The 24,356-nt window shown below is 35.1% G+C and overlaps 1 protein-coding gene across 1 annotated transcript in view; it reads left to right on the top strand.

The window, feature by feature from the left end:
* Positions 1–24,356, top strand: part of ASCC3 (activating signal cointegrator 1 complex subunit 3) — a 356,847-nt gene that overhangs the window by 151,924 nt on the left and 180,567 nt on the right. The gene's annotated exons all lie outside the window — the stretch shown is intronic.

Raw genomic sequence — 24,356 nt, 5'->3', positions numbered from 1 at the left:
CTTGCATGAAACTTCATCATTGCTTGATTGTATGTGGTTCTTTGGATCATTTTATTTTATTATGGAATTTTTTTCTATGTTATTAGCCTTTATGACACATAAAATTAAATACTTTCTGGTCCTTTGGTTTTTAAATTTGTTTTAAGAGCAGTGAAATCCTTTTTTTCCAGACTAAATGTTGTTTCGAGCCTCAGTATATAAACAAATCAATGATGAATTAAACTTGAAGTCATGGAACACGGCCCAGTGAGCATCTTTGATGCATTTTGCCCCTTTAAGAAACAACTTTAGAATCAGGTTTCTAACTAATCTCAAGAGAATGTCCTTAGGTTTAAGAATAACTTTTAAGGAAAAGAAATCATGATTAAATTATATGATATTAGTGACTTACCTTTCCTAATGATTCTTAAATGTCTGAAACTGCTAAAATTATCTTACATTTATTTTCATTGAATCCTCTCACCAGGCAGTGAGACAGGTACTATTATCATCATTTGACATGTGAAGAAAATGAGGTGCTGTACAAAATAAAGTAACATGTTTCCATCATTTTTGTAGTGCACTTGTATATCCAGTCATGTGAGTGCAGCGTCTTCACTAACCATCATGTCATGATCACTATGTGCATTTATTTTATATCAGTGTATTTCTTTGATCTTCATTAGAAAACTGCTTTGAGTTGCATTATTTATTATGTACAAATAAAAGTTAAAGACCAATATTCTTTCTTTAATCAAAAGTATTACCAAATATCAACTACTTACGAGCCAGGAAACTTTTTTTTTTTTTTTTTTTTGTAAAGGGGCATGTAGTAAATATTTTAGGTTTTGTGGGCCTTATGTTTTTCTTCATTGTAGCTACTCATTGCTGTTGGAGCATGAAAGCAGTCGTGGACAGTATATTAACAATTGGGCATGGCTGTGTTTCAATAAAATTTTATTTACAAAAACAAGCAGCAACTGCATTTGGCTTGTTTTCTAACTTCTGTTCTAGATTGCTTCATAAGATTTATTTGTAGTGAACATCCGATGATCCTAAAATGTTATCTAGAGAAACATTTGATAGCATTTCAGTGAAAATCCTGAAAGAAAGAAATATCCTGTATAATCACCAATGTCTGTACCTTCTTTGTAAAAGAACAAGATAAATTCAGTGTAATTAGGTAGATATTACTGCCACGGACATTTATTTCTAACTTTTATATCACAAAAAATTTAAACTATATTATTAGCTAAGGAATGTAGCTATGAAATCCATAAAATCTATTTGTATATGCTATATTAAAAATGTTAAGTAAATATGTTTTTTCAATTTTTTAAAAAGTAACATTCTTTTTTAGAGCAGTTTTGGGCTCACAGGCAAAATTGAATGGGATTCACTCTTGAAGTTTGTTCTGTAGGTTTGGACAAATGTATAATAGCATGTATCCACCATTGTAGTGTCATACAGGATAATCTCACTGCCCTGAAAACTTTCTGTGTTCAGCCTATTCATCAATCCTTCCCATTTACCCCTTGAAACCACTACCTTTTAAATCTTTTTAATCGTTCTGTTGTTTTGCCTTTTCCAGAATATCATACAGTCTGTAGCCTTTTCAGATTGGCTTTTGTCACGTTATCTGTTTGAGGTTTCTCCATGTCTTTTCGTGACTTGATAGCTTATTCTTCTAATCACTGAATAATACTCCACTCTCTGGATATACCACTGTTTATTTATTTATTTACATACTGAATGATATCTTGATTGCTGCCAAGTTTTGGCACTTATGAATAAAGCTGCTATAAACATCTGTGTACATATTTTGTGTGGACTTAAGTTTATAGTTTCTTTGGGTAAACACCAAAGAGTATGATTACTGGGTCATATAGTAAGAGTATGTTTAGTTTTGTAAGAAAGCTCTATACTGTCTTCCAAAATTGTGTACCATTTTGCATTCCTACCAGCAGTGAATAAGAGTTCCTTTTGCTCCATAGCCTCACTAGCATTTAGTGATACCACTTTTTTGGCCATTCTAACAGGTGTGTAGCAGTATCTCATTGTTTTACTTTACATTTCCTTAATGACAAATGATGTTGAACATATTTTACATCTGTATCTTTGGTGAGGTATCTGTTTAGGTCTTAGGCCATTTTAAAATCAGGTTCTTTATTTTCTTATTGTTGAGTTTTAAGAGTTCTTTGTATAAAAGTTCTTTGGATAAAAGTCATTTATCAGTTGTGTCTTTTACAAATATTTTCTCCCAGTCTGTGACTTGTCTTCTCATTTTTTCAGCAGTGTCTTTTACAAACAGTTTTTACTTTAATAGAATCTAGTTATCAAATATCTTGCAGACCATGCCTGTGGTGTTGTATCTAAAAAGGCATCACCATGCCTAAAGTCACCTAGATTTTTACCTATGTTATCTTCTAGGAATTTTATAGCTTTGTGTTTATATTTGGGCCTATGATTGGTTTTGAGTTAAATTTTGGGAAGGGTGTGAGGTCCATGTCTAGATTTACTTGTTGTTGTTGTTATTGTTATTTGCATGTGGAGGTCTAGTTGTTCCAGCACCATTTATTGAAAAGACCGTGTTTGCTCCATTTTATCACCTGTACTCATTTCTCAAAGATCAGTTGGCTGTATTTATGGCTTATTTCTGGGTTCCCTATCTTTTTCATTTGTTTGGCTATTCTTTTTTTTCAACGTTTTTTTTTTTTTTTGGGACAGAGAGAGACAGAGCATGAACAGGGGAGGGGCAGAGAGAGAGGGAGACAGAATCGGAAACAGGCTCCAGGCTCCGAGCCATCAGCCATCAGCCCAGAGCCTGACGCGGGGCTCGAACTCACGGACCGCGAGATCGTGACCTGGCTGAAGTCGGACGCTTAACCGACTGCGCCACCCAGGCGCCCCGTTGTTTGGCTATTCTTTAGCGAATACTAGAGTGTTTTGATTACTATATCTTTATGGTCATTTTTGAAGTCAGGTAGTATCAGTCCTCCAACTTTGTTCTTCAACATAGTGTTGGCTATTTTGTGTCTCCATTTAGGTTTGAACTGTGAGTTAACATTCTTTTTAACATAATTTTTAATCATGATAGGATTTCTTCTATCACAGGACAACTTTTTGTAATCTATGATAAATTTCTTTATACATGCAAACTCTTAATTTTTTTTTTGTCTTTTAAAATAATGGGAATTAAACTGTAAATATTTTACCATGTATGGAACATATAAATAGATAAAGTTTTACTCTAGGTCAATATCAACTCTATTCCTTTTTTTTTTTTTTTTTTTTTTTTTTTTTGAGAGAGAGAGAAAAATAGAGAAAACTTTAGCAGGGGAGAGGGGCGGAGGGAGAAGGGGAAAGAGAAAGAGACTATCTTAAGCAGTCTCCACACTCAGTGCAGAGCACCGACATGCCTAGGTGCTCCACTTATTACTCCTTTTGTAATATTCTTGCAAATGTTATAAAAATATTTAAGACACTACTGGTAGGAATGTTAGTGTTGCCTGTAGAATTAAAAAGAAATTAAAACAATCATTTTTCTTCTGTTGTAGTTAGCATTTAATGACAAGATAAATAGGTACTTGCATCATTACTTCAGAACACAGGATTGCTTCTGATAGAAAAATCTTCTCTTTTTTTTTTTTTTTTTTAGAATTTTTAAAAAAGAGAAGTTCTTGTGAATTCTTTCTTAGTGAGATTGATAAATACATATATCTATGTATAAACATATACATAAACACACATGGTTGTTAATACTAATGTAAGTAAATGGCTTAATAATACCATTACTGCCAGTACTACAGCTATTTTGAGGCCTTAGGAACTACAGATCACTTATCTTTGTAGCATTATTTGCCTTTATCATGCTGTTTATAATTATCCTTTATGTATATTTGTTATATTACTCCAGCCTGTTTTTCATTATTGAATCTTACATTATAAAATATTTCTTTAAAAAATAATCACACTCCTACATTCTCTTATTCCTTATTGTTGGTAAGAGTGGTAGTTGTATCTTCTACTGTATGTAAAAGTACAATAAAATGTTGTAATTTAAAGGATCCTAGGAAGATTGTTTCCTCTTCCTCTTCTGTCATGGTTCTTTTACTGTTACAGAGGCTCACATGTTCCCCTAGGAATCATGATTTATGAAGTATGCTGGCTGGGGGGTGTTTGGTCAGTAGAGATGGGATCTTGCTGCCATTCCTTTCATTCTTATTGTGAAGTTGTTCAGTACATTGCTTTTCAAAAAGAAAGCTGCCAGACGGTAGGCATTTGCAGTTATAAATTCTAAAAGGACAAGTTGGGATGGAGGGCTGGGTTCATAGCACTGGTTTCCTATTTAGAAAGGACAGACTTGGATGGGATACCCCAAGGGAGGGAGGCTTCAGGTGACCAGAGGCTGCTGCTCCAGGGCAGGAAGAACATGGGAATGGAGGGTGAGCAAAGCTGAGGCAGAAGTTGGGTACAAGCATTCCCTTCTCACCTTTGTGTGCATGTCATGGCATCCATGATTGCCAACCTTTTAAGGATGCATGACCTCCAAGCTCTCTTCTTCCCCTGCACGCCTGTCTGGCTAAAAATGCACTGTGGGTGATTGTGTAGACTATGATTGCAATTTGAGAGTTCAGTGAAACACTTAGGGATCAGAGATTGTGTCCAGATATGTTCCTCTTCCCAAACTAGAATTATAACAGGATAACTAGGGCCCTCTTCACACTGTGTACCTTAAAATGTCAGGCTTAAGCTGCATGTCTCACAATTTCTATTTTTGAATGATTAGTGATGATGTTTATTTTCCATAATAGTAGGACTTTCTGAAGTTCTGTAGAAATACCCACATATCTCTTTTACTTTTTTTAATTGTAAAAATAAAATAACACTAAGGAAAATTTTTATAGTCTTACTATTTACCATTTTAACATTATTATTATAATTTTTATGCATATCCACTAGTCATTTTTTATCCAATTGCACATGTAGCTTTTAATTTTGTTCATTCAAACTTAATTATTAGTTGTAATCCATAACTAAATTATACTGTAGTTACAGTTTTATATTCACTGTTTTCTTTAATGAATAGTGAACATTTTTCATTGTTTCTACATGGTCCTCACAGTTTTAATATCGCTAAGAGAGAAAGGGAGTTTTTATTCAGTTTCTAAGTTTCAGACACCATATGAATGTCTTTGGACTTTTAATTTTCCCATCCCAACATGAGCATTATGATCTCCTTTTCTTCAAAAAGAAAATGAACCTACAACATGTTAAGCAGCTTTCCCAGCTAGTACATACAGCTAATAAAGGTTTGCATGAGGATTGAAACACAAGTTTTGTGGAGATGAAACCCACAGCATTTTCAGAACTTTATACTGCTCCTTTGTCATTAAGCTGACATTGGCTGTTCCTCTATTACTGGTTATTCCTATATTAGTAAGTGTTTTTAATGTTTGCAATTTTCTGTTATTAAAGATAGTGCTACCGTAGTGATCATCTTTCTGCCTATTATTTTTTCTTTTGAAACATTTCTTGGGATAAACTTCCTAAAATAGAATTATGGCACAAATGGCCACATTCTGCAGCCTTGCCACATGATCCTATAATACATTCTGGGTGGGTAATAATATTTCATGATCGTAGCAGACCTATGTAGGATTTTAGAAACTTGGTGCCATATTTTCCTGAAAAGTTTTATCAGTATAATGTGAGGTAAGATTATGATCTGCTGTGTTTGCTATTTTGGATTTGTTTTATACTTTTAAGGCATATAATAGAGTGGTAACATATCAGTGAGCTTTTTTTCTTAATTAGCCAGTGATTACTTCTTTTTTTAAATGGTTATTTATTTACTTTGAGAGACAGGGAGCTCATGAGGAGGGGAGGGGCAGAGAGAGAGGGAGAGAGAGAATCCCAAGCAGGCTCCATCCTGTCAGCGCAGAGCCTGACACGGGGCTTGAATTGAGGAACTGTGAGATCACGACCTGAGATGAAATCAAGAGTTGGACGCTAAACTGACTGACCACCCAGGCGACCTTGGCAGCCTTTATTTTTAGATCATGATTACAAAAAACACATTTTGTATACTTGTTGTTCATGCTTTGCTTTGAGTTTGCATTCTCTGTCTTTTTTTTTAAAGTTTATTTATTTTGAGAGAGACAGAGACAGTGCAAGGAGGGAGGGGAGAGAGAGTAGGGGAGAGAGAAGAATCCCAAGCAGGAATTATGTGCTGGCAGCACATGCAGGGATTGATGGAGGGATTGAATTTAGGAACCATGAGATCATGACCTGACCCAAAATCAAGAGTCAGATATGTAATTGACTGAGCCCCCCAGGTGCCCCATGCACTCACTTTCAATTAGAAAAACCTGTTCTTCTCTGTGTTTTTGCTTCATAACTGTGACCCTGTGGTCTTTGACCTCTGTAATTGCATTTTTAAAATGTAGTTTAAGTATGATTAATATAAAATATTGAGGGGAAAAAAGGATTAAAGCAAATATAATTTTTTTTGTTGGTGTATGTCCTTTCATTTTTTAAAATGGACATCTTCCCCTTAATTTCCTATCTTTTTTTCTGTTACTCCTATAGTTTCTCTATTATATTTTGTCCATTCAAAAGTATGACAGAACCTTAAATGGAAACTAACACTGTATTTTAAATAAACAGATCAAAGATGGCATACTTAAAACTTAATCAGTGTGTTCTGTGCAGTGTTGTCCTTTTAGGTTTTGTGTTCTAGTAGGACAGGTCCTACGAAGTTAGACTGGATTACAAGAACATATTATTGTTTAAATTCCTATTATAGTGTCTTGTGCATGGGGTCTCTCTAGTAAATACAATTTGATTGTGATGAATTGCCTCATCTTCAAAAATTTAACATCCTTAGTGAGATGGAGATGACAGGAAATATGAAATGCATCAGGATTATGACTTACTGGTTGATATTTGCTTCTGATCTTGCTAGTATTACAAATGCCAATGCCAGAGCCATAAGTACTAAGTTGTTAAGGCAAATTTTACATTAATGTAATCATCTCAAGAACTCTTTCATGAACATAGTTTGGAAACAGAGCTCCATCTTTTTGATTTCTTTATGACCTTTATTATGTTTGCAACTTGGGGAAAGTTGCTCAAAACTAAAATCTTCTGTTTCAGTCTGAATTTTCAAAGGGATCATTCAGTCTTCTATTTGCAAGCTGCTCTGCCACATACTATTTGGTCAATAAGTTAATTTAGCTTAATGTGTGGCAGCTTCTACTGATAGCCTTTATAATATGTCCAGAGCTGAAATTGCAGAGGAGATGCTTGGAAAGGAAGACTATTACATATTTTGATGTTGGAAGCTGAGGTAGATACCTATTTCAATAAGGCTAAGAGTCGTTGATGTAATCCATCACACTGAGGATTATGTGGAAATTTGTTTTCAGGGACTTAGAACCTCTCACTGAATTATTCCCCCCCCCCCATTTTTTAGCTCCTTGAATACATACCTTCACTAAGATGTGGTCCTCTGCTTTTATTAGAGAGTTAACAAAGAACTTCCCAATAGGATAGTCTCTGAGTCGTGTTTTTTTCCCCACATAATTGAGTTTGACTATAATGTTATCCCAGTCACTGTCTGTCTTTATATAAGGTTCCAAGTAATTTTAATGAATGAATTTGTATCCATCTATCAGAAAATGAAAAATGTATAATTCAACAATCTCTTTACCTTATTATCTAAAAAACTGACACCCAAATTAACTCTTCAGTTATATTATTCTGCCCAGCTCTGGTGACTGAAAGGTCTAACTATACATGTGTGCTTCATTCTAAGAGACTCTTCTATTTAAATGTTTTGTTGTACATATAAGTACAGTAAATTATATATGTGTTTGTGTGCATATATATATGTAGCTGACTGCTTAATAACAATGTGCTAATACAGTTAGTTATAACTATAACTGAATTCTAGAAGCAAAGGTCTCTGCCTCTCTATACTAGATATAGATATCTATATACTATATATACTAGATATAGATATCTATATACTATATATACTATATACTATATATAGTATATACATATCTAGTATAGATAGAGAGGGAGAGACCTTTGCTTCTAGAATTCAGTTATAGTTATAACTAACTGTATTAGCACATTGTTATTAAGCAGCCAGCTACATATTCAGTAAATGTGCTTTTCTTTGTTATTAAGGGAACATAAGTTATTGTGGGGCTGTGTAGCTAACAAACTTTAGCTTTATTTTGTTTCCTTTTAAATACATCTTAGCAGTTAATATATAGTAGTAAGAAATTTTAAGTCTATTCTACTCCTGGAAAATCAATTGAATTTACCATGCTACCACCTTGTGCTACCCTTTCTCTGCCACCCAGTTAAAAAATCCTTCCTGCGACTACTCCTTGATCTGGTTTTCCTGCCTTCAAGTTGTTTAGTATTTTGGCTTTTCTCCCTAATTGTGGTTTCACTAAATACTTTAATCGGAGCTGTTACGTTTCAGACCATTAGTAATAAGACTGAAATAAATGTCTATTGAAAAATGGAAAACTATAACTCTCAGGCAACTGAATAGTTTTCATGCTAAAAATTAACAGTTTCTTCTTAAATACACAAGTGAATTTGTTTTGTTTCTCTCCATTTAGATTACATTAGAATAGAACGAATTTCATGTTCATAAACCATGCTGATATCCTCTGGTCATCCTATTCCATGGGTTTCAGTATACCAATCATCTAAACTTATGTGCTAGTGTACTTACTTAATAGATTTTATGTGCAACATTGCCTTAAAAGTATTAAAAACAGTAGGAGGCAGTTGTGTTCCACTCAAGCATGTGTTGATGACAGATGGAGAAAATCTTTTCATGTTGACTTTTCAACAGTCATACTCTGCAAGACTTCAAGTCTTCTTGGCAATTGGGAAATTAAAAGTTGGCGATTCAGCCTTTAATTTTGATCCATCTGCTCAAACTAATGAGATGTCTCATTTGTAAGCTACTCTTTGTGTTACCAAATGCAAGTACAGCTTTATCATCCCTGTTAATAATTCCTCTCCTCCTGTGTAACTTGCAGAATGGGAAAATAATTGATGCCCTAACCCTATTGAGATTTTTCTTGTTATACAAACTTTGTTACAGTGATAGAAAAAGAAATTAGGAACTGCCTCAGAGATTATGACATATTTATTAGTAACTTGTTCTTTTTTTTTACATTATCAAAAAAGTTAGCATCCTTAATTAATAACTTCTTACTCAAAACCTACTAAGTTTCAAGAATAAATGGCTTTGCAGTATTAAAGAGGAAAAAATGTTACTTTCAGTCTCGGATTCATGCTTAATATCAGCTTTTCCTTATTCAGATTTGTGCCTTGTTTTCTCTTTCTTCATTGTTTATAAGTTCTTAATAGATGTTTCTGTTTCTAATAAGAAATCACCCGTAAAAATTAAGTACTAAATATCTATTAACTTAATTTCTTACTATCTGAAGGGAATTATTTTTCTTAACATTGATTCTTAGTTTATATAAAAATTATTATGTACAACTGACACAGATTTTACCATGCTAACTTTAATGATGGAACTTTCCTTTGGGCTCTTTGCCTAAAAAAGTTTTCTTCCTCCAGATACAAGCATCTTGATTCTTAAACCCATGTTCTGTCATACCTAATTTGTTTAACATGAGTTTTATTTGTGAATTATTTGAGTGCTGCCTTTTTTGCTCTGTCTTCCCAAATTGAGACATAGTCCCAAACGAATATAAAAGCAAGATTCTTGAGAAGGTATTTTAATATCTATGAGCACAACAATTAAAGAAGATATTCCTCCTACATCTTTACCACTAAAAATGGTACTATTAAAGAAACAGTTCAGGAGTTTTTTAACTACAAGAAAATCTAAAAGCAGCATTCCTGAAACCTCTATGGATTTTTTTTTGTTTATTTATTTATTTTGAGAGAGAGAGAGGGAGGGAGGGAGAGGCAGAGAGAAATGCAGAGAGAATCCCAAGCTAACAGTGCAGAGCCCCACGCAGGGCTTGATCTCACCAACTGTGACATTATGACCTGAGCTGAGATCAAGAGTCAGACGCTTAACTGACTGAGCTACCCAGGTGCCCCTGGAACCTCTATTCAAAAGTACACCCCACCCCCATAAAAAGCTCTTATTCATTTTCTGTCAAATTGAAATTTCCTATCCTTCTACATTTCACAGGCAAAAACTAGTTCTTGATACTGTTGAGTTCTCTATTTTACTTTTTAATCAGTATTATTAGGGTTTGCTTAGAATTTTTTATTTTCTCTGTATATAATAAGGTAAAAATCTCATTAGTATATCTGTGTACAATTAATGTGTTGTATAAGAATAAGGGTTGATACTTTCTTTTATATTCTTTCCTTTCATTAACAGCGATTTTCTTTTATAGGGTAAGAAGACAAAGTTGGGATTATTCATTTATCAGTTTATTCATTCCTTTATTAATCTAACAGTGATTTAGTATAGACATTCTATGAGTGAAATACTTGGAATAAAGAAAGCTAAATGTTGTCCTTGTTAACTAACTCTCCCTTGTTCCCATTTCTAATCCTTCATTAACACCTATTTATTTTACCTAAGTGTGTTTCAAATCCATCCATTTCTCTCCATCCCCCCGCCCCCCTCCACCGTCACTTCTACTACCTAATAATGCAGGTAACTATCATGTCATCCATGGACTGTTCTAGCCACCTCTTAATTGCTCTACCTACATCCATTCTGGCCCTCCACCAGCTGCTCTCTCCACTGCACCTTGCTAGAAAGATCTTTACAAAATACAACTCCAGGGTGACACTTGAATCCTTCAAGCTCCTATAAAGGGCTCAGAGGGTCCCTCTATTGTCTGGCCTTTACATTCTTCCATCTTCATCACCTCTTTGCCTCATTTTCCACCTCCTGCCTTCCTGACCTTCTTTCATCCTAATCATAGAGCTGCTTACTTCTATTTATCTCTGAGCTTTGTGCATATCTTGTTCCCTCTACCTCACAAATTTTTTCCTTATTCTCTGCTTAGTTATCCTAAATCCTTCAAATTTTATCTTTGTTAGAGAAGGCTCTGTATACCTCCTTTACTCTTTTACCTCCCTATTATGAACTGTATAATAGCATAGCCCACATCTTCTTCATATTTCTTGCCATAGTTTTACAATTTTTTCTGTCTGGTTTTGATTAATACCACTTTTTATTATTAGATCATTAATCCAATAAAGGGGCTAACATGGTCTTGCTCATCATTGTATTGTCATGGCCTCACAAGTACCTGGAGCATAGTTGGTGCAGAGATGATGTTTGGTAAATAAGCGAATGGGAGAGGTAGTCTTCACAAGTTGGAAGTTATCCTTAAAGAAATTGAGGGCAACTAACTTCAAGGAAAATCAAGAAAATAGTCATTAGTTCTACAGAAAGCTGAATGCCCAGGCTGAGGGTGGAACATCCTGATGATGTTGAATGACATCAAAGATTGCTTTGATTACCTTCTTAGGGGAAAAATTTCCCCCATTAGCTGTAAAGATCAGTGGAAGAATGTTGGTATTCTCCTTTAAAATGTTTCATTACATAAATTTATTCTTAATATTATTTCATCTAGTTATAGTCTTTTAGCAGTATTAAATTATCTCATTTTCTCCTAATTTGAGATATCCATCTGCCTTACTAGCTATTTTTCATGATACAGACATCATTTGTGCCACCAGTTATTTGATGTTAATAAATTCTTTTTTTTATTTCTATTCATTAAGCCCTAGAGAAGTAACTTTTGCATGCTTTTAAAATTTTACATTTTGAAGAGAACAGAAAAAATTCCATTTTTCTGAAATACAGCTGACCATAAGAGTACTCAATTACATTCTTAAAATTTTATATGTAACAGTTCCTTTATTAACCTTGTAATGTTCTCTTCATTTGCCAAGGGAATTTTTTTGGAAGTCAGAAATTTATTAAAAAAATTTTTTTTAAACATTTATTTATTTTTGAGACAGAGAGAGACAGAGAACAAGCAGGGGAGGGGCAGAGAGAGAGAGGGAGACACAGAATCCAAAGCAGGCTCCAGGCTCTGAGCTGTCAGCACAGAACCTGACATGGGGCTCGAACCCACAAGCCGTGAGATCATGACCTGAGCCAAAGCTGGACACTTAACCAACTGAGCCACCCGGGCATCCCAATTAACTTTATTTTTTAAAGTTTTTATTTAAATTTGTTAGTTAACGTATAGTGTAACATTAGTTTCAGTAGTAGAATTTTGTGATTCATCACTTAAATACAACACCCAGTGCTCATCACAAGTGGCCTCTTTAATAACCATCACCCATTTAACCCCTCCTCCCAACAACCCCTCCAACAACCCTCAGGTTGTTCTAGATAGTTACGAATCTGTTTTATGGTTTGCCTATCTCTTCCCTCCATGCCCCACCCCAAGTTCATCTGTTTTGTTTCTTCAGTTCCACGAGTGAAGTTATATGGTATTTGTCTTTCTCTGACTTATTTTGCTTAGCATAAATACACTCTAGCTCCATCCATGTTGTTGCAAATGGCAAGATTTCATTCTTTTTTATGGCTGAGCAATATTCCATTATTTCATTGTATATATATACATCTTCTTTATCCATTCATCAGCCTATGGACATTTGGACTCTTTCCATAATTAGACTATTGTTATCAGTATTTTTGCATCCTTTGGGTAATACCTACTAGTGCAGTTGCTGGATTGTAGAGTAGTTCTATTTTTAACTTTTTGAGGAACCTCCACACTGTTTTCCAGACTGGCTGCACCAGTCTGCATTTCAACCAAGAGTGTAAAAGGGGTCCCCTTTCTCTGCATCATCAACAGCATGTGTTGTTTACTGCGTTGTTAATGTTAGCCATTCTGACAATGTGAGGTGATATCTCATTGTGGTTTTGATTTGTATTTCCCTGATGATGAGTGATCTTGAGCATCTTTTTGTGTCTGTTAACCATCTGTATGTCTTCTTTGGAAAAATGTCTGTTTGTGTCTTCTGCCCATTTCTTATTTTTTAAATGTTTTTTAATCTGTATTTATTATTTTGAGAGAGAGAGTACAAGAGGGGAAGGGGCAGAGAGAGAAAGGGAGACACAGAATCCGAAGCAGGATCCAGGCTCTGAGCTGTCAGCACAGACCTGGATGTGGGCTTGAACCCACAAACCGTGAGATCATGACCTGAGCTGAAGTCAGCCACTTAACCAACTGAGCCACCCAGGCACCCCTCTTCTTCCCATTTCTTAACTGGATTATTTATTTGTTTTCTGGGTGTTGAGTTTGATGAGTTCTTTAGAGATTTGATACTAACCCTTTATCAGATATGTCATCTGCAAATATATTTTCTTATTCCAAAGGTTGCCTTTTAGTTTTTTTATTATTTCCTTTACTGTACAGAAGGTTTTTATCTTGATGAAGCCCCAATAATTTATTTTTGCTTTTGTTTCCCTTGCCTCAGGTGCCACATCTAGTAAGAAGTTGCTATGGCCAATGGCAAAGAGGTTGCTGCCTGTATTCTTCTCTAGGATTTTGATGGTTTCCTGTTTCACATTTAAGTCTTTCATCCTTTTTGAGTGTATTTTTTGTGTATAGTGTAAGCAAGTGGTCGTGTTTCATTCTTTTGCATGTTCTGTTCAATTTTGCCAACACCATTTGTTGGAAGAGACTATCTTTTTCCCATTGCATATTCTTTCCTGCTTTGTCCAAGATTAGTTGACCATTTCTGGGTTTTCTGTTCCATTCCATTGATCTGTGCACCTGTTTTTGTGCCAGTACCGTACTGTCTCGATCACTACAGCTTTGTAATGTAACTTGAAGTCTTGAATTGTGATGCCTTCAGCATTGCTTTTCTTTTTCAACATTGCTTTAGCTATTCAGGGTCTTTTTTGGTTCCATACAAATTTTAGGATTGTTTGTTCTAACTCTGTGACAAACACTGGTGGTATTCTGATAGGGATTGCATTCAATATGTAGATGGCTTTGAGTAGTATAAACATTTTAACAATTTTTGTTCTTCCAATCCATCAGTATGGGATGTTTTTTTATTTCTTTGTGTTATCTTCAATATCTTTCGTAAGTGTTCTATAGTTTTCAGAGTACAGATCTTTTACATCTTTCGTTAGTTTTATTCTTAGGTATCTTACGGTTTGGTGCAATTGTAAATAAGATTGATTCCTTGATTTCTCTTTCTGCTGTTTCAGAAATGCCACAGATTTCTGTATGTTGATTTTGTATCCTGCAACTTTACTGAATTCATTTATCAGTTCTAGCAATTTTTTGATGGAATCTTTCGGGCTACTACATAGAGTATCATTCATCTATGAATAGTAAAAGTATGACTTTTTCATTGCTGATTTGGATGTCTTTTATTTCTTTATGTTGTCTGTTTGCTGAAGCTAAGACTTCTAGTACTATGTTAAATGACAGTGGTGAGATTGACATCCCTGACTTGTTCCTGACCGTAAAGGAAAACCTCTCAGTTTTTTCCCATTGAGGAAGATATTAGCCTGTCTTTCATATATGGCCTTTATGATGAGAAATTTTCCCTCTATACGTCCTTTGTTGAGAGCTTTTATCAAGTATGGGTGCTGTACTTTATTAAATGCTTTTTTTTGCATCTATTCTTCTCCTTTCTTTAATTAATGTGGTATATCACATTGATTGATTTATGAATATTGAACCATGCTTACAGCCCAGAAATAAATCCTACTTGATCATGGTGAATGATTCTTTTAAAGTACTGTTAGATTTGATTTGCTAGTATTTTGTTGAGAATTTTTGCATTCATTCATGCTCATCAGGGATGTCCTATAATTCTTTTTTTTTTAATTAAAAATTTTTTTTCTAACATTTATTCATTTTTGAGAGACAGAGAGAGATGCAAGGTGGGGAGGGGCAGAGAGAGGAGACACAGAATCTGAAGCCAGCTCCAGGCTCTCAGCTATCATCACAGACCCCACGAACCATGAGATCACAACCTGAGCCGAAGTTGGATGCTTAACCAGCTGAGCCACCCAAGAGCTTCTATAATTCTCTTTTTTTAGGGGGGTCTTCATCTGGTTTTGGTTTTGATCAAGGTAATACTGGCCTTATAGAATGAGTTTGGAAGTTTTCCTTCCATTTCTATTTTTTGGAACAGTTTGATAAAAATAAATATTAACTCTTCTTTAAATGTTTGGTAGAATTCCCCTGGGAAGCCAAGTGACCCTGAGCTTTTGTTTCTTGGGAGATTTTTGATTACTGATTCAGTTTCTTTACTGTTCATGTTTTTTTATTTCTTTCTTTTTGAGTTGTGGTATTTCATCTGTATCTAGGAATTTATCCATTTCTTCCCTATTGCTCAATATGTTGACATATAATTTTTCATAGTATCCTCTTAAAATTGTTTGTATCACTGTGGTGCTGGTTGTAATTTCTCCTCTCTCATGATTTTATTTATTTGGGTCCTTTCTCTTTTCTTTTCCATAAGTGGCTTGGGGTTTATCAATTTTATTAATTCTTTCAAGAACCAGCTCCTAGTTACATTGATCTGTTTTACAGGGTTTTTTGTTTGTTTCTATGTAATTTATTTCTGCTCTAATCTTTATTATCTCCCTTCTTCTGCTGGCTTTAGTCTTCATTTCTTGCTTTTTCCAGCTCCTTTAGGTGTAAGGTTAAGTTGTATATTTGAGATTTTTCATGGTTCTTCAAGTAGTCCTGCACTGCTATTTATTCCCTTTTACAACTGCTTTTAGATTTTGGATCATAGCATTTTCATTACCATTTGTTTCCATGTATTTTTTTTTATTTCTTCTTTAATTGCCTGGTTAACTCTTTCATTTTTAAGTAGGATGTTCTTTAACCTCCATGTATTTTTTGTCTTTCCAAATTTTTTCTTGTGGTTGACTTCAAGTTTCACAGCACTGTGGTTAGAAATTATGCATGATAGTTCATGAGTTCAAGCCTGCATCAGGCTCTATGCTAACAAATAACTCAGAGCCTGGAGCCGGCTTCAGATTCTGTGTGTGTGTCTCTCCCCCTCCCCTGCTCATGCTCTTCCTCTCTCTGTCTCTCAAAAATAAATAAATGTTATAAAAAATGTAAAAAAAAAAAAACAAAAAACAGGCATGATATGATCTCAGCCTTTTTGTACTTGTTGAGGCCTAATTTGTGACCCAGTATGTCATCTATGCAGGAGAATGTCCCACATGCACTGGAAAAGAATGTGTATGTTGCTGCTTTAGGATAAAATGTTCTGAAGATATCTGTTATTATATTATCAATGAGTTCCTTTATGTTTGTTATTAATTGTTTTATATATTTGTGTGCTTTCACATTGGGGGTATAAACATTTACAGTTGTTAGATCTTGTTGGATAGATCCATTTGTTACGATATGGTGCCCTTCTTCATCTCTTGTTACAGTCTTTGGTTTAAAATCTAGGTTGTGTGAAATAAATAATGCTACTCCAGCTTTCTTTCAATGTCCATTAGCATGATAGATGGTTCTCCATCCCCTCACTTTCAATCTGCAAGTGTCTTTAGGTCTAAAATCAGTTCCTTGTAGGCTGCATATAGACTAGTCTTCTTTTTTTCTATCCATTCTGATACCCTATATCTTTTGATTGGAACATATAGTCCATTTACATTGAGAGTAATTATTGACAGATATGAGTTTAGTGCCATTGTATTATCTGTTAAGTCATTTTGGAGATTTTTCTCTGTTCTTTTCCAGTCTTTGTCAGCTTTGGTCTTTCTCTTCCATTCAGAGTGCCCTCTAATATTTCTTGCAGGGCTGGTTTAGTGGTCATAAAGTCCTTTAATTTTTGTTTGTCTGAGAAACTCTTTATCCCTTCTTCTATTCTGAATGACAGCCTTGCTGGCTAGAGCATTGCTGTCTGCGTATTTTTTTCCATTCAGCACATTGCCTATGTCATGCCCTTCTGGCCTGCCAAGTTTCTTTGGAGAGATCTGCTGCTAACCTTACTTGTCTTCCCTCGTAAGTTAGGGGTTTCTTTTTTACTGCCTTTAGGATTTTTTCTTACCTCTATATTTTGTGAATTTAATTATGATATTTCTTGGTGTTTCCTATTTTTGTTGATTTTGATGAGAGTTTTCTGTGCTTCCTGGTTTTGGACGTCTGCTTACCCAGATTAGAGAAGTTTTCAGCTATGGTTTCTTCAAATAAACCTTCTGCCCCCTTTTCCCTTTCTTCTGGGACTTCCATGCTATGTATGTTTTTATGCTTTATGGACTCTCTAAGTTCCCTAAATCTGCATTTGTGATCCAAGATTTTTCTTTCTCTCTTTTTTTTTTCCATAATTTTATCTTCTGTATCACTTATCCATTCCTCTGCTTCTTCTGTCCTGGTAGTCATTATATTTAGTCGGTTTTGCATCTAGGTTATATCATTTTTATTTTGTCCTGACTAGTTTTTAGGTATTTTATCTGAGTTAAGGGACTTCCTGGTGTCATCTATACTTTTCTCAAGCCCAGATAGTATACTTATGATTGTTGCTTTAAATTCTGGATCAAGCATATTATATCCTTTTTGACTAGTTCTCTGACTCTGCCCTTTTCTTGTTCTTTGTTTTGGGATGAATTCCTCTGTCTTGACATTTTATGCAGGTCTCTGTCTTCCTCTTTGTGTTAGAAACATCTGTTATGTTTCCTGCCTCTGAGAGTACTGGCTTTATAAAGAAGAGGGCATATACTGTCCAGGGCCTGACACTTCAGGAAGTGTCTCTGGTGTATGCTGTGTGCACTCTGTTGCTGTGTTTTGGCTGCTCTTTCCCTCAGGTCAGTCCTCTGTAGAGTTTCTCCTTGTCTGCGATGGGGAGTGTTTGAAGGTTTCCCAGAGTGTGATGAGTTTTAACTAGGTGCGCTATGGTCTGCTTGTTAAAAGAGACCTCATGATATTTCCACTAGAGCTGAAGCTTTTCAGAAATCTGTGGTCAGTAGATGTGGTGCATGGCAGGGGTAGGGGTTGTGCTGGTCTTCTAGGTGAGAAGCCCACTGTGCTGTTCTCAGGCACACTTGGTAGGTGCAGGGGGCTGGGGCTTGGTGTAAGCAATTTACACCACTGTTGGTGCCGTGTTGCTTACTAAAGCTAGTTTATGCTGAGAGGCAGGGGAGAGAAGTGGCACCCACAGGCTCCTTTGTCCCTGGAAAGGCATTGTCACCTCTCACATGTACCCCAAGAAGGGAGGATGTCCCTCCCAGTGTGTTGCACTCCATCCTCAGGTCACACCATCTGCTCCCCCAGGCTATCTGCCCTCCTTCTCCACAGGAGCCCTGCAGTGCCCTCAGGGTTCCACACCTGCCTTACTGCAGAACTCTAAAACTCCAGTCATCAAGCCCCATAGTTGTAAACTCATGAAAATCAACCCCTCTCATTTTCCCCATCCATGTCTTTGAGGAAGTGTTTTCCTTGTGCGTTCCTCTTTCTCACCTCTCTCTATGGGGCTCTCTCCTCTCTGCAGCACCTTCCATCCATTTCTCCCCCACATTACGTCTCTGCACCTCCTACTTCCCACAGTGTGGCCTTTTCTCTCTCTCTAGTTGTACAGTTTGTCCTGTCAGTCCTCAGATGGATTTCGTATATATTCAGAATGATTTGATATTTATCTAGCTGAGTTTGAGTGACCAGGCAAGCCTAGGGTCCTCCTACTACTCCAGCATCTTAGCCCCTCTCACAAAGGGAATATTTTTCAATGAAGAATATTGGTATTGCCCTTTTCCTTCATTGCTATTAATATTGTTTTTTCCGAATTCTTTGAGGATGTTCATATTCTTCTAACAAGTAAATTAAGGCAAAGGTGCAAAAAGAAAAGTCTTATTAACTACTTTACCCTCACTTCACTTTACCTTCAGTACTTCCTACCCCTGGAATGTATTGTTTTCTCCTGATACATACAGACTAATACAAGTATGTACATATGTTTCGGAATGTGAACTTTTTAACATCGGCAGTTAGTGCTTCTGAATTTACAGCACAAATTCACAGAGCACAGTGGAACAATTTGTGTCAGAATGATGTTTAGAAATTTTGAAGGTATAAACTAAGTTTAGATCTGTCTTTGTACAGACTACAAATATTTAGCCAAAAGATCAAAAGAAAAAGTGCTGTCTGTAATATTGTAAAACCTTAGAAGCAAAACAAGTAATTTTATTTTCCTGAAACTCATTATCTTTATATTAGATACTTTGCTGAACACCTGGGAACATATATAACAAGTCAAAACCGCAGGGTGAAGTTTATGTTCCATATATTTCATCCATCATATAATTGTATATGGTCTCTGTTTTTAAGTGTCTGATTAGTTTAACTTCATTATAGAAGTTAGTAACTTTTCTATCCATTTTCTCATTCCTTGTATCGTCTTTGTTGTTCTTCATGTGTAAAGTAGCAAAATGTGAAGGCAGTACAAATTTCTTTGCCCTCTTACTGGGTTGTTTTGTTTTGTTTGTTTTTTTTTTTTGTTTTTTGTTTTTTTTTAATCATATTACTGTGTAATTTTCTCTCAGTTCCCTTTCATGCCTCTGGAATGCCTTCCATTAAAACAGCTGTAACTCTTCAGCTTTGCACATATGCTTTATGCATGTAACCAGTCTAAATATAAATGCATATTTTCTGATATAACTATGTGGGGTTTTTTTAGTTTTTTATTTTTTTAATGCTTATTTTTGAGAGGGCAGGGGACAGAGAGAGAGGGAGGTACAGAATCTGAAGCAGACTCCAGACTCTGAACTGTTACCACAGAGCCTGATGCAGGGCTGGAACTCACGAACCGTGAGATCATGACCTGCGCCGAAGTCAGATGTTCAACAGACTGAGCCACCTAGGCACCCCTGATATATCTGTTTTACATAAGAAGTGAAGTTAGCTAAAATGTATACAATTTGTTATAAATTTTATTATTTCAGATTTTCATATGGGTCTATAGCCGTTTGAAATAAAATATTCCAGATTTAGGAAGTGAATTTATTAGATTTTTTTGGTAATTTATTGAGGTGATGTTTGTAATTATAGTATTAAATTATAATAAGTTCATAATTTTTAGTTTAAATAGTATAAAAGCATTTAGTCTGTGTTATGGTATTCGGTTCAGTATTTTTTATATTCAGTATTTTTATTCTGTTAAAGTAAAACCCAATTTACAAACATGTTTATTTTATACTATTATTTGAATTATTTATATTGTTATTTAAATAACACTAATACTGTAGACTTAAGAAATACTAAAACAGTGTTTGACTGCTTGTAATCATTTTTCTTTTTATAGTAACACCATAGAAAATTCTCTAGACAGCCATTCAGAATATTTCACATTAAATTGTCAGAAGTTAATTTGAGAGCTATTTATTTCATTTTAGAAAGTGATATATTGAATCTCTTTATTTACTGGTTTCCAGCTGATATTTGGAATTGCAAGCATTTGGTAGATATGTTTAATAATTTTAGTTACCACTACAAGCATTTGTTGACTACATTTGTATAGCCATCTTTTGATAAAATTGAAAAAACAATATTTTTATGAAAGCTGAGTGTAAGATTTTGTGTCCCAGGGAAATCTGATACTATTCATGTATTTACTCAAAGTGCATACAAGGGAGGCAAATATTCAAACTTAATTTACCATTGCAGCTTTTTACTGTCTTGTCTGTAGCTGGGACTTTATGTTTTGTTGTTGTTATTGTCTTATAGCATACTTAAGTGAGAATGAGTGGGGAGAAAGAAATTATGTTTCTATGGTTAATATTATAAATTAGGATTCTGTTTTTTAAGGGAGAAACACAATCGTCCCATATCTTATTTTTTTTCTTGGTTTTATAAGTAGATGGGAAATGCAGCTGTGACTATATTCTGGCAGGTAAAGTGGGCATGTCCAGACTGTAAAACATTCAAGTTAGTGGCTGCTCCTAGAATATGATCAGAGAGCTGTTAAGTCTAGAGGAGGGTTTAAGCTAACTTCATCAAGTATTTTATACACACAAATACACATACACACACAAGCTCAGAAACAGAAACTGGAGACACTTGGAATAGACCTTATATTTATTCAAAAATCATCATCTTTGTTTGTCCCTTCCTAGCTTCCCACTGGGTAATATGAGTGAGAGCTGGCTACCTCAGTGCATATGGGTTGCACCATAGGAGATGAGCTACAAAATTATAAAACTTAAAGCTTATGGATAGTTGTTGCTGGCACATCTGTCTATCCTCCCCTCTGATGTAGGAGTGGAGAGAGAGGAAGAAAGAGGGAGAAAGGAAGGAAGAAGAGGGAGAGAAAGGAGAAGGGAGGAAAAGGACAGAAGTGAGGGAGGAGGAGAGACTGTAGACCAACTGACCCAAGGACCTTATCTTTTACTCTTGAATATAAACAAATGTCCTCTTGAAAAAGGAAGAGAAAGCCTTTACCCTGGGATATAAGCAGTTGTCTTCTTGAGAGATTAGAAAGGAGCTTCTTTCCTTTATTACCCTTAAATGGGAGAAAATGGCTCTGGGGGAGTGGAGACATTCTCTGCCATTCTCTTTCCATCTTTTAGATGGCTGTGACCATTTTTCTAAACCAAGAACTTCAGGGAGGAATATTTTCTAACAAGACCTAGGTTTCTGGAAAGGATATGTACTCTACTAAACCATCATATAAGATAGTCTGCTGTCTACTATTGCTGTCTACTTAGGGGGAAAAAAAAGAATCTAAAAAAAGAAAAAAAGTTTTCAAACCTTACCCAAATTGCATATTCTTTCTCTCCAGTAGTCTTTTTGTCCTCTTGTCCATGAACATCTCAGTTTTCTGACTATGGTATCTGATTTACTTTGTCTTGTGGCTATATTTTTGAGATCATATGAAGCAAAGGCCAGATAAGCTTAAATGGCTTAATGGATGGTCAAATTTGTGGAGGATTGAGGTATTTTACATTTGTGTTTATGAAAGCGGCCTAAAAAAATAGAGATAGTTAAGAGCCAATCTAAGACAAATTACAATTTTGTGATTTTTCCTTTATAGCAGTACAGTTTTAATTAGTCTAGCTAGGAAATTTGATTGAGAGTATATTGGCTTAGTGTGATTTTTTTCTGCCCAAATTTTTAAAAGTATATTCTTTTAGGAAGGATCTCCTCAAGTGTGTAATTTGAGAATGTTAAATGCACAGTTGGGTGTTTAAGAATTATAAATAGTGATTATTGTCTAAGAAAAGAAATGAAAAATACTGATAGAAGGTTTAAAAATACATTTTATGTCGTTATTTTATTGAAATTAGATTCAGTCCGGAACATCTTATAATGGTGAATAATAATAGGTCTTGAAGTCCAGTGGCATCTGTAGAAATGAAATTGTTAGCTTACTAATGAATTTTATTTGCATAGTAATAGACTAGCTAGTCTTGCTTAATTTACTCCACAGAATAGATGTGGCTATTTTGGGTCTGTCAATAATAAATGTCATTGCAATTTGGATTGTCATAGAGGTCAGTAAAATATTTTTCTGTGTGCAATACTATAATGTATTGAAGAAAGATTCTTTATTCTGTCTTAGCAGCCTTTATTGGATTGACCCAGGTTTAGCAATTAATTAAGTTGATCTACATCTGTACTACGGGGACTAATTAGGAGCAGTAGAGTTTGGGCCATAGATTTCAGATTTTGGACATATTTGAGAACATCTTTGACACAGCCTAAAATCAGAGTGCTTGGATTTATAGAACTTCATCATTAAATTATTTTATCATTAACTTAATCATTGCAAGTAGGTTGGCTTCAATATATGTTCCTTATTTTTTTTACTTATGTGTGTATATATCTATGTGAACTTTAAAAAAATTTTTTTAACAGTTATTCATTTTTGAGACAGAGAGAGACAGAGCATGAATGGGGGAAGGTCAGAGAGAGAGAGGGAGACACAGAATCTGAAACAGGCTCCAGGCTCTTAGCTGTCAGCACAGAGCCCGACGCGGGGCTTCAACTCACGGACCGCGAGATCATGACCTGAGCCAAAGTTGGATGCCCAACCGACTTAGCCACCCAGGCGCCCCCATGTGAACTTTTAAAAATTAGTGATACTTAAAACCTTTTCATACTTACAATCAGACTGAAATTTAAAAATGGAAATAGGATTCTAGACTTACAAACTTTAAATTACTGAGAATGGTTCATGATTTAGGGTCTCTTTTTATATAGTCTATTTGCCTTGGTAAGGTAAAAACTCAATGGGTAATATGCCCAGTAGAGAAACTGCTACACTTAATTTTAGCATGTGAACTATATCTGAGTCATCAATCTTAATTCTAGGTATTGAAAAGAATGATTTTTAAAACTAAGATATTAATGCCATTATTCACCAAGTATTTATTGAATATTTGCATGTTCCAGACTGTGCTGAAGACAGAAAACAGAAAGAGACATTTTGTATTAGTGTTGCTTATAATGTGACGAGGGAAACAAAGGTTAATCAAATGATTATGCATAAAGTGTAAATACACAGATTTCATAATTAACTTTCAACCACTCATTTTAGCATCTATTAATGAGTTTTGGACTCCATCATTCCTTTCATTCCACTGCATGTAAGGAAAAGCTTCTCCTCTCTCCTATTTATTATTTTTCTATTCATTTGGATTCTTATTTTACTCAAAGGGTTTATAATCCATTATGGTATTACTTACTTTGATAATCATATTAGCCCAAATTTGGCAACTGGGAGCCCCTTCAGACTGGCTTCTTAGCCCTTTTGACCTTCCCCAGTCCCAGCATTGGAATTAATCATTTCTGCAACCTGGTTCCTTTTTAGTAGAGAATGGTATTTAGAAACCAGTGAAAGTGTGGTTTTTAAAATGAACATTTTCATTGCTTTTCAAACATTTATCATCCAGAAGAATGAAAGAGATGATGAGATTTTAGAGTTTTCAAACCTTTAACAAAAAAGGAAATACAATGCTGAACAGTTCCTTTCAACTAGAAGAGTTCCTTCTGTAGCTGTTATTTTCAGACTCCTCCAGGGTGCTCTGAGGTGCCACAGGAATTGCTCTCATGAAGTTGGGAGCAGGAAAGGTATGCTGTTTGGGAGGGAGAAATGAGATTTGGATCTCTCAGGTCCACTTCAGTAGCTTTCATCTTTTTATATATATGTTGAGCTACTACAGTAGAGTTTGTTGGAAGAAAGAATTCCACAGCCAAAATAAAGTTTTAAACCACTGTTCTGCACATTAGTTTTTCATAATTTGCATAATAAGGATTAGTAGTTTCTGTTCTTGTGGCGATACCAGGTAGACTGAATAGAATATCAATTCCATTCCATTCCATTCCATTTCATGTATGGAATATCAATTTAGCTTTTCTTGTAGGGGTGGGATTTGGTCTTCTACTTTCTCATGT

This window comes from Panthera leo, chromosome B2 (assembly GCF_018350215.1).
Source record: "Panthera leo isolate Ple1 chromosome B2, P.leo_Ple1_pat1.1, whole genome shotgun sequence".
Lineage (NCBI taxonomy): Eukaryota > Metazoa > Chordata > Mammalia > Carnivora > Felidae > Panthera > Panthera leo.
Note: the sequence above shows the minus strand (reverse complement) of the source record. Positions and strands in the feature narration are given on the sequence as shown.